General features: G+C 50.5%; 1 long non-coding RNA gene across 3 annotated transcripts; it reads right to left on the minus strand.

The window, feature by feature from the left end:
- Positions 1 to 224: 224 nt before the first annotated feature.
- On the minus strand, positions 225 to 12062 carry LOC136600968 (uncharacterized). Of its 3 annotated transcripts, none has more exons than XR_010789271.1 (3): positions 11777 to 12062; positions 2346 to 2497; positions 225 to 924 (listed from the first exon to the last, which is right to left on the minus strand). It is a non-coding gene; the product is annotated as an uncharacterized lncRNA (long non-coding RNA). The 3 variants fall into 3 exon arrangements; XR_010789272.1 differs by lacking the exon at positions 11777 to 12062 and adding an exon at positions 3281 to 3578; XR_010789273.1 differs by lacking the exon at positions 11777 to 12062 and adding an exon at positions 2727 to 3209.
- Positions 12063 to 15962: the final 3900 nt, after the last annotated feature.

Below are 15962 nucleotides of genomic sequence, written 5' to 3' on the forward strand. Positions count from 1 at the left end.
TGCGGCGCTCTGATTTTTGCACAATGTCCTATCTTTTACAGGTGCATTTTCTTTTGCGCTTGTAGTAAATGGACATCGGTTGTAATAGAGCCATTTTTTTGCATATCTACTTATGTGCGCAAAAAAATTGCTTGTTTCACTGCGGCGTCAAAAATGAAACAAAAACACAATATTTTTATTAAAAAAAGTTTTATTATTTTCTGTTTTTAAAAATACACAACAAAGACTTAACTTCAATTTTTTTTAAACAAAGATGCCTCTAGACTTTGGTCCTGGGGATCTGTGTCACTGCCAGAAGCTGTGGATCGCATAGAGGGTGCAGCTGACTGTTGTGGAGTTTGCTCCAGTGATGAGGGGATCCCCTGGTAGAAGACAGATGCCGTACGGCTGGCGGGTGTGCATATTGCCATGAGGATGACGGGGTTGGTATGCACCATATTCATGGCTATGGTACTGCTGAGGTGGGGGTGTTGCTGGTGGAGGGGTGGGGGGAGGTGGAAGTGGAGGCTGCATATTGGCATGCACACATTGTTGATGGTGCAGCCTGAACTGCTTGATATTATAGTGCAGCTCATAGGGTACCTTTGGGGGGCGAGACATTTCTAAAAGGTGAAAGACTTCTCCTTGATTCGTTAGCCGCCAGTGTTCGGGCATGGTTCTTAGAATTAAGGCCACTAAATAATTGGGCCGCATCATTCAGAGGCCTTTGGTGCTCAAGAAGTGCCATGACCTGTTTTTGCATCTCTTCCTGCCTCTGTACTGATGCTACAACTGGGGCATTTACTGGCATCGCAGCTGGGGGTCTTCCCACTCTCCTTGGAAGCAGTTGGCTGCTGACGGATGGCACACTGTCGTGCTCCTCTACTGTAGGCTGTTGAGGCAGCACCTGCTTCTTGCTGCGGGCTCGGCAAATTATCACTAGATCTGTGAAGAGAAAGCACTTTTTAGTAAACGCGTCTGGACCGTAATGCATGAAAAACAGCTCAACTGCAAACCGGCACGTCACCAGGCATTTGTGCTTTTTCTATTTCCCATTTTTTCCTTCCCCCTTTTTAAAAATTGAAACTCATCTATTAATTGGCAGCTGAGTGAGGACTCGCTTCTGCGGGACGAGTTGTATGTTCAAATGTTTGTATGTTCAAATGCTACAATGTAACGTCCCTCAAAACTTTTGAAAACTTTCTGGAGAGAATTAGACAGAAGAAGAAACTTCTCCATCTCTCGGTGCGTCTTGTTTTGATGGCATTTCTATTGTTCTTGTTCCTCTTTGTTTCTAGCCATGAGCCGTAAATACTGTTTATTTTATGTATCGGACTGTTAGAATGTAAATTTGTTAAAATGCAATAAAAAGTAATGATAGAGTAGTAAATATTCTAAAACGGTCCCGCTGGAAACTACGGGGCCCTCAGACAACCATGCTGACAGTAAAATGAAGAAGCTATTGCGCTCTGAAGATGGCGGCAGGCATTAATTAAAGGAAATAAATAGCTTTGAAAAAAATTTGTTTCGTTGTACCGACCCATAACAGAAGTTTTCATGTCATTTTTGTTGCAGTTTGTGCGCTGCAGGCACAAGACGCACTGAAAGAGGGCGGAATATCTTTTTTTGCCCCATTTCTCTCCTGTAGAATTTTTCCTAATGTTTCAGTGCATTAGTAGCATTAAAAAATACACCGCGTCCCACAAAAAACAAACCCTCCTACAGCGACGCGATGGATGAATAAAACAGGATTTTTTAAAAAGGGGGCAGGAAAAAGCTAAAATGGAAAAAACCTTGGACACTAAGGGGTTAAAGGGTTAACAGCTCCGAAGAGCCACACAGCTTATCGGAGTTGTTGCTGCTGGGTGTTGGCTGTAAGATACAGCTGGTGCCCGCGTGTTATGGAGGGAGATCACGGTGCGGTCTCTCTTAAAAAATTGTTCCGGCGATACAGGATTTAAAAACACAGCAGGCTTACATGTCAGCAAGTCCCAACTATTACCGCCTTTCCCTGAAGGCATGCCCTAGCTATGCTACAAAACAAGACTTTACCTAGCAGGGGCGGTCCAGGTCCCTCCCGCTACATTGAATAGCTGCGCCACGATGCTCGAGAACCAATCCGAGCCATCGCTTCCTGGAGACGGAGTTTACAAACACTGTTACCAGGAAGCAATCTCTAGTCGGCCACCGAGGACTGATGGGATTGCGTCGTAGACCAGTGGGACGGACCCGGACCATGCCTGCTAGGAAAACATGATAAGACATTCCCAAAAAATAAGACGCAGTTCCACTTTTGGGCTAAACATGGGGGTCTTATTTTGGGTAAATACGGCATTCGTACATTTCTTCAGCTGCTGTGTACTTACTCTCTCATGCCCATGCTTGGTGCCGGGTACATTCATTGCTGCAGGTAGATATATGGTCGTTTTGTTCTTCCTACAGCTCTGCTCCTCGGGACCGCTGTGTATTCTTCTCGGAATTGATCCTGCGCTCCTCCACTTTCCCTTTAATTCTTCCACTGCAATAGATCAAAGAAGCAAACATAAGCATTCTGTGTGCATGTGTCTGCATGTCAGCTTGTGTGCAAGTGTCTGCTTGCATGTATGTCTGTATGTCAAATACGCATGCATGGATCTCTTTGCATGTCAGTTTGCATGCATGTGTACATATGTTCATGTGTCTGCATCATTTGTGTAGGTGTTTGCATGTATGCAAGTGATGGCTGATAAGTAGCAGTCAGTACTTACGCAATTCTTTTTCTCGCTCGTGTCATTGGGGTACACAGCAAAGACCGTGGGATATAGCTTCTGCCACTAGGAGGCGACACTAAGCACAAAAAGTTAGCCCCGCCCTCTGGCTATATCCCTCCTGCCGACAGCAGGCTAATTAGTTTTTAGCTTAGTGTCTCGTAGGAGGACGGTTGTGCCCGTTAGGGCTGCTTTAAGGGCCAGGGTTAGACGGAGAGGCAGGACGCTCCCCATCAAACCCGAACGGAGAGGAGGGCGAACAACCTCGGGTTTGTCCAGGTTGCTTCTTGCCCGGCCCGCCTCAGAAGGAAAGGTGGCACATCCGGGTCGTATATATCCGCATGTGGCCCGCCAGCGTGAGCCCCCCTATGTTTGGTGCAGAGGTCTGCATCCCCTTCCCATGGGCAGGCGATGTTACAGGGGTAGGCTGCTGGAACTGGGGAGCCGCCTTATCTTCCAGCAAGAACGCAGGAGGTAAGTATGTGCTGGCGACCCCCCCTCCCCTCCCCTCTCCCTTCCCTGGCTCTCCCAGTATGTCGCTTTTGCATGCGTACCTTGTGGGCTGCAGCGAGGCGCAGGCATAGGCGTAGGCGGACAGGCTCCTTTTCGCGGGGGTTGTATCCGCTATGTATGGCTGCGGATATTCAGGGCACTGGTTTCAGGCACAAGCCGGCGGGGGGGCGTGGCCTCGTAGGCATGGCACCTCAGGCGGCGGCAGCAACAACTTCAGGATGCCCTGGTCTTCCGGCTCCCTGCATGGGCTCCCGGCAGGAGTTCCTGCGATGTAGGGGCTCAGTGGAGGGGCTGCAGTGCAGCCCCGGGCGAGGCAATGCCGGGAGCGGAGGGGGCGTGGCCACGCCCACATGACGTGTGGGGGCGTGGCTTCACGGTGATCCCTCCGTGGGGGCGTGGCCACGCCCGTGTCACGCTGGGGGCGTGGCCTCGTGGCGTGGGTGCGGCAGAATGCTGCCTTCATTGACTCCATGTAGGGGGCGTGGCCTTATCGGCAATGCACGCCGCCCTGCCCCTCCCCATTCCTCCCTTAGCACAGGTGAAGGGGGATGACATCAGAGAAGCAGCCTATTGGGGACAGCGCGCCAGGACTTAAAAACCTCCCTGCTGCTCCACTCCTTGCTGCCTTTTCTGCTCAGCTTATACGCTGCACAGCTCAAGCTTCAGGAAAAGAAAGCCCTTCAGCACCTGCAGTCTCCCAACCCAGCGGCTCCCCGGACCTCTTCGGACCTCGGCAAGGACCTGGGTAAGCTCTGCCTGGCGGCTAGCTCCCCTCTTTCACTGCGTATCCCTCCTGCCGGCGGTTGGCATAGCAGAGGATAGCTCGCAGTTTTCTTTGCACGGTGAAACCCCAGCACCATGTCTGACCCCAGAGGCCTGGAAGCTGGACCAGGGACAGCAAGAGTAACGCACTTTGCTTGCTCACGCTGTAACCTAAAGTTCGCATGCGGACAGGCTGAGCCCTTTTGTAGAGATTGTTCCCCTGCGAAACAGGCGGCTGGGCAGGGCATCCCCCCCGCAGTTCAGCCCCCAGCTGTGGCCGAGCCGGAATGGGCCCGCTCCTTGTCAATGGCGGTGTCTGACCTCACTCGGGCATCTGGCGCAATTTTGGAAAGGTTAGCGCAGGACGCCACCGGTTCACATGAGGAGGGTGGCCGTAGACGTAAACGGGTCAGGCCTTCGGACTCACGGCGGCCCTCCCGATCACCATCCTCCTCGTCGCTTTTGCGCTCTTCTGGCACTAGGTCACGGCGCTCGTCGGCAGAAGAGGATGTTTCGGACGAGGAATGGTCTGAATCTTCCTCAGACTCTGTTGTGGAGGAGGATCAGGTCCCAAAATTTTCTGCGATGGTGGAGAGCTTAGTGGTTGCAGTGCGTGACACTTTTCAGCTCACTGAACAGGAACCACAGGCATCTGGAATATCGTTTTCTTTCAGGCAGCCTAGACGCTCTCCAAAAACCTTTCCTCCTCATGAGGACTTTGACAAGGTCCTATCTAAGGAGTGGAAGGCACCGAATAAGCGTTTTTCCAAGATAGGTTACTTGGACGGGAAATACCCCTTCCCGCAGGATTTAGTGGAGAAGTGGTCGGTCCCACCACTAGTGGATCCACCCATTTCGCGCCTGGCTAAGCACACGGTGCTACCCACGGCACAGTCCTCCTCCCTCAGGGATCCCAAGGATCGAGGAGTCGAGGCCTTAGCAAAGACCGTTTTTGAGGCGGCAGGGTCAGCTCTTAGGCCTGTGTTTGCCTCGTCCTGGGTCAGTAAGGCTGTTACTGACTGGGCAAAGCGGTTACGAGAAGGAATCCTCGAAGGGGCAGCGTCCGAGGATCTGGTGGGCATTACACACCAGATTGAACAAGCAGGCATGTTTCTCTGTGAGGCCTCTATGGATACAGCCAGGCTGGCGGCCCGAGCCTCCGCGGCATCGGTGGCGACTCGCCGGACCCTATGGTTAAAATCGTGGGATGCGGACGCTTCCTCCAAGGGGTCGTTGATCAGTATGCCCTTTGTAGGATCTCGTCTGTTCGGCGCCAAGCTAGACGAGCTAATCTCAGAGGCTACGGGGGGAAAGAGCTCGCTTTTGCCGCAGAACCGTCCAAAGCGGTCATCTCCGCAGCACAGACGTTTTCGTTCCTATCGCCGGACGAGTCCTCGTAGGGTGGAGAGGATGGGTCCACAGGAGCGGGAACAAAGGAAGGTTCCTTCCTTTAAACCAAAGTCCTCTTGGCGGGGGCCCCAGCCCGCAAAGGGTACCAAAAGCAAGCCCTCCGCATGAGGGACTGCCCCCACCTGTTTCGGACAAGGTGGGGGGACGGCTTCTCCAATTCAGCCAGGTCTGGTCATCTCAGATCTCAGACACTTGGGTACAGGAGGTCGTGTCCAAGGGCTATGCGATAGAGTTCCTTTCACAACCGCACGATCGCTTCTTTCGGTCCAGAACCCCGGGGGACCCAGGGAAGGCAGCAGCTTTTCTCGGAGCGGTCCGCTCTCTTTATTTACAGGGGGTGGTGGTGCGAGTGCCCCCCAAACAATACTTCACGGGGTTCTACTCAAATCTTTTTGTGGTCCCCAAAAAGGACGGCTCCGTCCGTCCGGTTCTGGACCTAAAGAAGCTGAACAGGTTCGTAGCGGTCCGTCATTTCCGCATGGAGTCGGTACGAGCGGTCATCGCATCCTTGGAGGCAGGGGAATTCCTGTCTTCGATAGACATCCAGGATGCATATTTACATATCCCCATTTGTCAGGCGCACCAGCGCTTCCTCCGGTTCGCAGTACAGGAAGAGCACTTCCAATTTGCGGCATTGCCATTCGGGCTGGCGACAGCTCCCAGGGTGTTTACAAGAGTCTTAGCGGCAGTGATGGCAATCTTGCATTCCAGGGGGGTTGTTGCCATGCCGTATCTAGACGACATTCTGGTGAAAGCCCCGACCCAGCGGGACAACCTGGAGAGCCTGCAGATTGCCCTGGACACGCTTACCAGGTTCGGTTGGCTGATCAATTTCAAGAAATCGTCTCTTGTGCCAGCTCAACGCATGCAGTACCTGGGGATGTGCTTCGACACGGCACGAGGTCGAGTGATTCTCCCGGAAGCAAAATGTCAGCTGCTTCAGAGGCAGGTGCGGTCCCTTCTATCGCAGCGACCGGTGGCGATCCGCCATGCGATGAGGGTTTTGGGACTGATGGTATCGTCTTTCGAGGCGATTCCATTTTCCCAGTTCCACTCCCGCCCCCTGCAGTGGGCGATACTGTCAAGGTGGGACAGGTTAGCACGATCCCTCGAGCGGAAGATAAGGATTCCGCCAGGTGTTCAGCAGTCGCTCCAGTGGTGGTTGGACTCGCCACGTATCCAGCAGGGCAGGTCGTTCCTGCCCCTGCAGTGGCAGGTGCTGGCTACAGATGCCAGCATGACAGGCTGGGGGTGCACGCTGGGGGATCTGGTAGCACAGGGAACCTGGTCCACGCAGGAGTCCTGTCTCCAGATAAACGTCCTGGAGCTGCGAGCAATACTCCGGGCCTTGCAGCATTTCGTGCACCGGCTGGAGGGAACTCCAGTGCGAATCCAGTCAGACAATGCGACCGCGGTGGCTTACATAAACCATCAAGGCGGGACCCGCAGCAGGGGAGCCATGAAGGAAGTAGAGGGAATTCTGTCATGGGCCGAGAAACATCTTCCAGCGATATCGGCAGTCTTCATTCCCGGGGTCGAAAATTGGGCGGCCGACTTCCTCAGCAGGAAGGAGGTCGACCCAGGAGAATGGGGGCTACATCCCGAGGTATTTCAGGAAGTATGCCTAAGATGGGGTCAGCCAGACGTGGACCTGATGGCGTCTCGCTTCAATCAGAAGCTTCCAGCCTATCTGGCCAGGTCAAGGGACCCCAGAGCTCTAGCAGCAGATGCGCTAACGGCTCCATGGACGGGGTTTCATTACCCCTATGTCTTCCCACCAATTCCTCTCATTCCACGGTTGCTCAGGAGAATCAGGAAGGAAGGGCTACCTGTGATTCTCATAGCCACAGATTGGCCGCGAAGAACGTGGTACGCGGAGCTCATGGACATGGTAGCAGACGCGCCCTGGCGATTACCCCTGCGAAAGGATCTTCTCTCTCAGGGTCGCCTCTACCACCAGAATTTAGCTACACTGCGTTTGACGGCGTGGCAGTTGAGACCGCGGTACTGAGAGCAAGGGGCTTCTCAGACCCAGTTATCCAGACTATGATTAGGGCTAGGAAGCCGTCGTCATTGAAGGTATATCACCGGGTGTGGAGAACATTCTTTCGCTGGTGCGAGCAGAAAGGGGCGCACCCGATGCATTTTTCGTTGGCCCGTCTCCTGTCGTTTCTCCAAGACGGGTTGGGCTTGGGCCTGAGCCTCAGCTCCCTTAAGGGACAGGTTTCGGCTTTGTCAGTTTTGTTTCAGCGACCTTTGGCTTCAAGGTCGGCAGTGCGCACCTTTTTTCAGGGAGTTGCTCATACGGCACCCCCTTTCCGGTCTCCGGTGCCACCTTGGGACCTTAACCTGGTTCTGGATGCCTTGCAGGCCCATCCGTTTGAACCATTAGCGGAGGTACCGTGGCGCTTGCTATCTTGGAAGGTCGCTTTCCTTGTGGCAGTTACCTCCCTTCGTAGGGTTTCGGAGATTGCGGCACTATCGGCAAAACCACCCTTTACGGTTTTTCACCAGGATAAGGTGGTGTTGCGACCGGTGCAATCTTTTCTCCCAAAGGTGGTGTCTACCTTTCACATTAATGAGGACATTGTACTGCCATCATTTTGTCCAAAGGCGGTTCACCCTAGGGAACGGGCTCTGCACACCTTAGACCTAGTCCGCGCTCTAAGGACATATTTGGACCAGACAGCGTCCAAAGGCGCTCAGATTCCCTGTTCGTGATACCGGATGGTCCGAGACGGGGCCTCGCGGCATCAAAGGTGACTATTGCTCGCTGGATCCGTTCAGCAGTGGTGGAAGCCTACCGGGCCAAGGGTGAGGCACCGCCATTCCAGGTGACGGCACATTCCGCCAGAGCAGTGGGGGCGTCATGGGCGGTAAGTCACGGTGCCTCAGTATCACAGGTGTGTAAGGCAGCTACCTGGGCATCCCTGCACACCTTTTCTAAGTTTTATCAGTTACATACGTTTGCGTCAGCCGACGCTTCGCTGGGTCGAAAGGTTTTACAGACGGCTGTAAACTGACCGCATGCGGTTATGATTTATTTGTACCCACCCTTGGGGACGGCTGTGGGACGTCCCACGGTCTTTGCTGTGTACCCCAATGACACGAGCGAGAAAAGAGGATTTTTTACTCACCGTAAAATCTCTTTCTCGTCTCGTCATTGGGGGACACAGCACCCACCCCTCTTTCTTTATATGACACAGTGGTGGTCCTGGTCGGACTCCGGATTCTGTAAGTCGCACATGGTGCTGCGTGGTTTTCATTACAGTTAAATTTTTTGTTGATGTGTCATATGACTAACTATTGTTGTCTCTCTGTTCCTGCATGGCTATTCCAACTGCTGGCATGACAAACTAATTAGCCTGCTGTCGGCAGGAGGGATATAGCCAGAGGGCGGGGCTAACTTTTTGTGCTTAGTGTCGCCTCCTAGTGGCAGAAGCTATATCCCACGGTCTTTGCTGTGTCCCCCAATGACGAGACGAGAAAGAGATTTTACGGTGAGTAAAAAATCCTCTTTTTGTGAGTTACCACGGCTGTAGTCCATTCCTCGTAAATCTTTTTAGCCAGTTCCTCCCACGACCTTTCTTTCCTATCCTTATTTTGATGCATCAGGACAACCAATTTCCCCGTGTCAAATTGTCATCTTGAGAAAATGGCAACCACAGGTCTTTACTTTCTGAAAACCAGCCTTTTCTCTACCCCCCTGGATAATCTCTGCCTTCAAATCCACAGTTCATGCGCAATTGAATTGCAATTGCACTGCGGATCATCCACACCCATTGACTTCTATTGAGCCCACTCGCACAGGATCCGGACTGTAATGGAGAAAAATTGCTTGCCGCTGCGGGAGATTTACATATCAAATCTGCAAGCTTAAATTAGGTTGCGGATGCCAATGCTTGCCTATGGGAACTTTGACTTGCGGATCTCCTGCGCTGGTGACCAGTGCGGATTCCGAATACAAATCCGCCCATGGACATGAGCCTTAATACTCCCTGCAGCCACCAACCAATAAAGGATACCACCTGCTGCCAAGAACACCTAATACCATCTGCTGCCACCATCCAACAATGAATACCACCTGCAGCCAAGAACACCTAATACCATCTGCTGCGACCAACCAACAATAGATACCACCTGCTGCCAGGAACACATAATAGAAGCTGCAGCCACCAACCAACAATAGATACCACCTGCTGCCAGGAACACATAATAGAAGCTGCAGCCACCAACCAACAATGAATACCACCTGCTGCCAAAAACACCTAATACCATCTGCTGCAACCAACCAACAATGTATACCACCTGCTGCCCAAAAAACCCAAATACCATCTGCTGCAACCAACCAACAATAGATACCACCTGCTGCCCAAAACACCTAATACCATCTGCTGTCACCAACCAACAATAGATACCACCTGCTGCCAAGAACACCTAATAGCACCTGCACTCACCAACCAACAATAGATACCATCTGCTGCCAGGAACACCAAATACCAGCTGCAGCCACCAACCAACAATAGATACCATCTGCTGCCAAGAACACCTAATACCACCTGCAGCCACCAACCAACAATAAATACCATCTGCTGCCAAGAACACCTAATACCAGCTGCAGCCACCAACCAACAATAGATACCATCTGCTGCCAAGAACACCTAATACCACCTGCAGCCACCAACCAACAATAAATACCATCTGCTGCCAAGAACACCTAATACCAGCTGCAGCCACCAACCAACAATAGATACCATCTGCTGCCAAGAACACCTAATACCACCTGCAGCCACCAACCAACAATACCATCTGCTGCCAAGAACACCTAATACCAGCTGCAGCCACCAACCAACAATAGATACCACCTGCTGCCAAGAACACCTAATACCAGCTGCAGCGACCAACCAACAATAGATACTATCTGCTGCCATGAACACCTAATACCACCTGCAGCCACCAACCAACAATAGATACCACCTGCTGCCAAGAACACCTAATACCATCTGCTGCCACCAACCAACAATACCATCTGCTGCCAAGAACACTTAATACCACCTGCAGCCACCAACCAACAATAGATACCACCTTATTGCTTCCAGGTTTGACCAACTATACCAGTGATGGGGAACCTTTTAGAGACCGAGTGCCCAAACTGCAACCCAAAACCCACTTTTTTTTATCACAAAGTGCCAACATGTCAGGGGTGGGGCTTATCACCATGTATGATTTTACCCCCATCATTCTAAAAAGGACAGGGCCGCTTCAAAATAGACAGGGTGCAGACTTTGACTGCTTTTTGGATGCGGAAATACTGCAGAATGTCCTCAGCGGGAATTTCTGTGGAAAATTCGGCAGCATTTCCGCATCCAAAAAGCAGTCAAAATCTGCATCGTATTTTGAAGTGGCCCTGTCCTTTTCCACCACATGTAAACATACCCGAGCGATAATAGTGACCCCCCCCCCCAGCGGCCCCAGTGGTAATAGTGACTCCCACCCCACAACAATAATAGTGACCCCCACAGCGGCCCCAGCGGTAATAGTGACTCCCCTAGCGATAAAAGTGACCCCACCAGCGGCCCTAGGGATAATAGTGACACCCCCTCAGTATAATAGTGATGCCCCCAGTATAACAGTGACACACACAGCGGCCCCCAGTGCAATAGTGACACCCCACAGCGGCCTCCAGTCTAGTAGTGACACCCCACAGCGCCCCTCCCAAGACCCACATACTTACCCCTTCCTCCTCCTCCTGGAAGCTCAGCTTCTCTTCTGGTTGGCGATGGTCCCGACACGCATATTAACTTTTTCTTCCCCACTTCTGCCACAATAGGCAATTCCCAGCAACCTGATTGGCTGTTTGGTGTATCAGCCAAGACAAACAACCAATCAGGTTGCTGGGAATTGCTGATTGGGGCAAAAGTGGGGAAGAAAAAGTTAATATGCTCCCGGCACACACTGCGAGGTCAGTGGGTTGCCGGACGCCTCCTCCCCCTGCTCTCGCGGAACCAAGTAGTAGGGGACGTCGGGGGAGGGCGGAGGAGGATCCTGGCTGCACATTGAAGTCACAGTGACGGGATCAGCGCGGCTAGCAGCGCTGTGAGTGAATGCCAGCAGGGGAGCCACGGCCCCTGCTGGTATTCACAAGTGGTGAGCGGCCGATGGCGGCGTGTGCCAGTAGGGAGGGCTCTGCGTGCCGCCTCTGGCACGTGTGCCATAGGTTCGCCACCACTGAACTAGAGGCATTCCTATGTATGATAAGACATTCCCCAAAAAATAGGACCCAGTTCCACTTTTGGGCTAAACATGAGGGTGTTATTTGGGGTAAGTACGGCATTCGTACATTTCTTCAGCTGCTGTGTACTTACTCTCTCATGCCCATGCTTGGTGCCGGGTACATTCATTGCTGCAGGTAGATATATGGTCGTTTTGTTCTTCCTCCAGCTCTGCTCCTCGGGACCGCTGTGTATTCTTCTCGGAATTGATCCTGCGCTCCTCCACTTTACCTTTAATTCTTCCACTGCAATAGATCAAAGAAGCAAACATAAGCATTCTGTGTGCATGTGTCTGCATGTCAGCTTGTGTGCAAGTGTCTGCTTGCATGTATGTCTGCATGTGCATGCATGTCTGCCTGCAGATATGCATGCATGGATCTCTTTGCATGTAAGTTTGCGTGTAATTATCTGCATGCATGTGTGCATATGTGCATGTGTCTGCATCATTTCTGTAGGTGTTGGCGGGTATGCAAGTGATGGCTGCTAAGTAGAAGTCAGTACTTGTGCAATTCTTTTTGCGAGTTACCACGGCTGTAGTCCACTGCTCGTAAATCTTTTCAGCCACTTCCTCCCACGACCTTTCTTTCTTATCCTTATTTTGATACACTTCACTATTGGTGTCCCAAATAGCAGGATAAGGGGGACTACCCACTGCAATTTTTTTTTCTACTGCGAAATTCACAGCGTTTTTTTTTTCTTCTAATGTTAAAATCGCGGTCGCGAAAAATCACGATTTAGCAGTAAATTGCGATTTTGCGCGATCGCGAATTTAACATTACAAGTCCCATAGACCCCTGTAGAAAAAAAACGCGGGCAGTCACCCTTATCCTGCATCAGGACAACCAATTTCCCCACGTCAAATTGTCTGCTCATCTTGAGAAAATGGCTGCCACAGCTCTTTACTTCCTGAAACCAAGCCATTTCCCCACCCCCGGCTAATCTCCAACTTCAAATCCGTAGTGTCTTATCACCGAAAGGACCACAAATCATAAAACTTAACTTTTATTAATTATAAACCATAAGAAGACGTACTTTTATTTTCCCATATGTGTCAGAGGACACACAACAATTAAAATCAACCAAGCTCAAATCGGTGGATGTTGCTCAATCGCAGTAAACAATATAGTCAGACTTTTATTCTATACTGTTAGGATTCTTATCCATCCATCATTTTTATATTTTCCAATATTTTTCAATCCGGGATGACTAAATATCTATTGTCAGTGACTGACACCACCAGTATTTATCCAAGAGTGGTAGAATATTTATTGTCAGTGACTTAAGATTATTATTGATGGTTCTATATCCAATGTTACTCATCAGTATCACTATCCATTTCAACACCTCTAATTCTTTATCACAAGATGGATCTAGCATCTGCAGTTGTTCCTGTTCTTATATTGGTCACGGTACAATGATGTTTATTATTTTGGATCAATAGTCCATTGTCTTTATTATTGTATCTGACAAATGCATTTATTTCTATTGTCACCTTATTTGGAACAATTGTTCATCAAAGATTGCTCAGGTAGTATGAGTTCCTACTAGAACAGTGTTTGGGTGACTAATTTTTAGCAGATGTCACCTCAATAAATCGCCATTGGGTGCTATGTCTGAAGTGTATTTCCACAAACCTTGATATATCAAGCTTATTTATGCTTGTTATTCTGTGGCACTTCCTTATTATTGTATGACCCGTTCCCTGAGCTATTCATTTCCCGTGATTTATATGATTATATACAGGAAATGAATACAGCCACATGCAACCGTTATTGGTTATCAAAGACCATGATGGATTGTTCCAAATGGTAATGTCTTTTACAAAATTCAATCTCTCTTAGGCCGCCTGCAGACGAGCGGGTCGGATCCGGCAGCGAGAAATCTCGCCGCGCGATCTGACCCCAGAGCCTGCAGGGACGAGCACGTACTTACCCGCGCGTGGCGGCCCCGGCTCTTTGATGTGCCGGCTGCCGCGCAGCCGGCGCATGCGCAGACCGGAGCCGGCGGCCGGTGAGTGCGTGCCCCGCAGAAAATTAGAACATGCTGCGGTTTGTTTGCCGTGCGAGATTTCGCGCGGCCAAACCGCGGCCGTCTGCATAGGAGTGCGTATTGTAATGCACTCCTATGCAGACTTTCAGCGGTGGAAATCCCGCGGCGGGATTTCCGCTCGTGTGCAGGCGGCCTTACTTATAAGTAGGCAATTCAAAGGAATTGTCGCTCCCACTTATATAATAATTAGTGTAGAGAGAAGATATGTGAGGTGAAGAAAGATAGTGGCTGCATTTAATGAAGCAGCGTACTCTTCCTTTATAAGCTGCTCATCCCTTAGGATTTAATGAGCTAGTATTTAGTATACATAGATGGCTTGGTGGTAGCCTAGAATATATTGTAGGCTATCACCTCCATCAATACCCCTTAGGGCGATAGTCTCTGTTTCTATAAGTGCAGTCTGTTATGATAAACTAACAGCTGCCAGCTAGGATAATGATGATGACCCTGTTTTCAGTTTATAAATATGTAGATGGGTTGCGTTATGATGAACACACAACCACTCTATAGATTAGTTTTTCAAGGAGGGAATCGGCCCATGGAACCTATCCCCCCATCCCCATCAACGCGTTTCCACATCCTTGGAGACGGTTGTTTCCTCAGGATGGAGCTAACCTAGCATGACCAGCCGCTCTGGCTGTCAGAGTGTAAAATGAACAGAGATTCCGTAGTCAAATCCGTAGTGCATCCGCAAATTGAATTGCGGGTGCAATGTGAAGCACCCGCACCCATTGACTTCTACTGAGCCCACCTGCACGGGATCCGGACTGAGATGGAGAATGCTGCGATTTGTTTCCCGCAGCAGGAGATGCGCAAATCAAATCTGCAAGCTTAAATTAGATTGCGGATGCCAATGCTTCCCTATGGGAACTTTGACTTGCGGATCTCCCACGCGGTTGACCAGTGCGGATTCCAAAATACAAATGTGCCTATGAACATGAGCCCTAATGCCACCAACCAACAATGGATACCACCTGCTGCCAAGAACACTTAATACCACCTGCTGCCACCAACCAACAGTAGATACCACCTGCTGCCAAGAACACTTAATACCACCTGCTGCCACCAACCAACAATAGATACCACCTGCTGCCAAGAATACCTAATACCAGCTGCTGTCACCAACCAACAATAGATACCACCTGCTGCCAAGAACACTTAATACCACCTGCTGCCACCAACCAACAATAGATACCACCTGCTGCCAAGAATACCTAATACCAGCTGCTGTCACCAACCAACAATAGATACCACCTGCTGCCAAGAACACCTAATACCAGCTGCAGCCACCAATCAACAATAGATACCACCTGCTGCCAAGAACACCTAATACCACCTGTTGCGACCAAACAGCAATAAATACCGCCTGCTGCTAAGAACACCTAATACCACCTGCAGCCACTAACCAACAATAGATACCACCTGCTGCCAAGAACACCTAATACCACCTGCAGCCACTAACCAACAATAGATACCACCTGCTGCCAAGAACACCTAATACCGCCTGCTGCCACCAACCTACAATAGATACCACCTGCTGCCAAGAACACCTAATACCAGCTGCAGCCACCAACTAACAATAGATACCACCTGCTGCCAAGAACACCTAATACCAGCTGCAGCCACCAACCAACAATAGATACCACCTGCTGCCAAGAACACCTAATACCAGCTGCAGCCACCAACCAACAAAAGATACCACCTGCTGCCAAGAACACCTAATACCATCTGTTGCCACCAACCAACAATGCCATCTGCTGCCAAGAACACCTAATACCATCTGCTGCAACCAACCAGCAATAGATACCACCTGCTGCCAAGAACACCTAATACCACCTGCTGCCACCAACGAACAATAGATACCCCATGCTGCCAAGAACACCTAATACCATCTGCTGCCACCAACCAACAATGCCATCTGCTGCCGAGAACACCTAATACCACCTGCTGCCACCAACCAACAATAGATACCACCTGCTGCCAAGAACACCTAATACCATCTGCTGCCAAGAACACCTAATACCAGCTGCAGCCACCAACCAACAATAGATACCACCTGCTGCCAAGAACACCTAATACCATCTGCAGCCACAAATCAACAATAGATACCCCCTGCTGCCAAGAACATCTTATACCAACTGCTGCCACCAACCAACAATACCATCTGCTGCCAAGAACACCTAATACCACCTGTAGCCAGCAACCAACAATGGATACCACCTACTGCCAA

Source organism: Eleutherodactylus coqui, unplaced genomic scaffold (genome assembly GCF_035609145.1).
Source record: "Eleutherodactylus coqui strain aEleCoq1 unplaced genomic scaffold, aEleCoq1.hap1 HAP1_SCAFFOLD_36, whole genome shotgun sequence".
Lineage (NCBI taxonomy): Eukaryota > Metazoa > Chordata > Amphibia > Anura > Eleutherodactylidae > Eleutherodactylus > Eleutherodactylus coqui.